Source organism: Rattus norvegicus, chromosome 3 (assembly GCF_036323735.1).
Source record: "Rattus norvegicus strain BN/NHsdMcwi chromosome 3, GRCr8, whole genome shotgun sequence".
Classification (NCBI taxonomy): Eukaryota; Metazoa; Chordata; class Mammalia; order Rodentia; family Muridae; genus Rattus; species Rattus norvegicus.
The window spans coordinates 156509009-156510496 of NC_086021.1; the positions used below are offsets into that span (position 1 = coordinate 156509009).

The following is a 1488-nucleotide window of genomic DNA, read 5'->3' on the forward strand; positions in this document are numbered from 1 at the left end:
TTTCCTTCAGGATGCGCTGAACAGATGTGACAGAGACCATCTGGCTACAAAGCCAAATAGCTTACTTTCTGACAGTTTTGTGAGCCAGATGGAGTGACACAGTGTGCATGAGAGACTGGGTATACCACTTAGCGTTGTAAAACTTCAGTTACCCAGAATGCAGGAAACCACAAGAAATCCACTTCTAGTGAACAGAAAACATCCTGTTGAAAAAACAGATCTAGTGTGCGGTGCCTCTGGAGGTGTTGTGGATGTAACTGCTGTGTCACATGTGCATCGGTAGGTGGCAGAGAGGAGAAAGGCTATGTTTACCTTCAGTTTTCTGACCTACGGATATCTGAATGATTAGTAGCCTAACACTTTCTGGGGGAAAAAAAAAAAAGTGAGACCAAGATGGCCACCAGTCTGGCACCAGTCTAGCCCAGTCAGGCACCAAGGGAAGTAAACCAAAGACTAAAAGATCCCCACCTGGGACTACAGGTCCTGGCTAGGAATGAGCCTCAGACAGATGAGTCTTGCAAAGGGTTACTTGAGCAGGCCTGAGGAGGAGCTAGCCTGAGATGAACAAACACCTGACCCATGTCATGGGGCCCTGACAGGGACCAAGCCTTAGATGACTACCAATCCATCACTGCACAGGACTGGGGGCGCAGACCATGCTCAAGATGATCCCCCTGCCCAGGGTCCTAATGCTCCAGAGGGACATAGCACTTCTGAGACAACTCCTAAGATCACCCCAAACACCCAGATGCCACTAAGAAGCACTAAGAGGAACAAGGAAATGGTGGAGAAATGAAAGAAAAAGAGAAACAAGGATGTGGGCACAATGAAGAGGGGCAAAACTGGAGAGTCCAAGGTAGTGAGGCCTGTTGTGAGAGCTGGTGATGCCACCTGAGACCATGGTTGGGTCCTGGCCCATGCTGCACATCTGAGTCCATGACCCTGAAACAGTTAGAGGTCTGTTACCACCAAAGGTCAGGCATGACCACGGTTTGGGCTACCACCCAGGGACATGTTAATGTCTGAGGGCGGTGCAGAACTGGTCCCAGCCCTCATTTAGGTAGTGTGGGAGAGCTGGCCCTACAGGCATGAGAGCAGCAGAATTGACCCCAGCCTTTGCCTTCAAGCTGCAGTACTGAGGAGAGTGCCCTGCACACTGTGGGAGCTGCAGGTCAGCCAGCCTCATGGATGAGATACCTTCTTCACCCCCTCACCTGTGTTAGGTGGGAGACCTGGCCCTGGGTTCATGAGAGCAAGAGAGCTGTCCTCCGTGGTCATGAGAGTGGGAGAACTGGCCATGTCCTTTACTGGCTACAACTTAGGGAGAGTGGACCTTCACCTCACTTGGGCAGCAAGGTAGAGCTAGCCTGGGGTTTTGGAGGTTGTGAGTGAGTCAGTCCCAAGGATGTGAGAGCTGGCAGGCTGATACCTCTTAGGCCCAGATTCAGGACTTTGAATTGGTCCATCCTAATATCTATCCCAATGATG

General features: G+C 51.1%; 1 non-coding gene across 1 annotated transcript; it reads left to right on the forward strand.

Annotated features, from left to right (window-relative positions):
- Window positions 1-229: 229 nt before the first annotated feature.
- LOC120102047 (small nucleolar RNA SNORA17) lies at window positions 230-361 on the forward strand. The gene has a single exon (XR_005503083.1). It is a non-coding gene; the product is annotated as a small nucleolar RNA SNORA17 (small nucleolar RNA).
- Window positions 362-1488: the final 1127 nt, after the last annotated feature.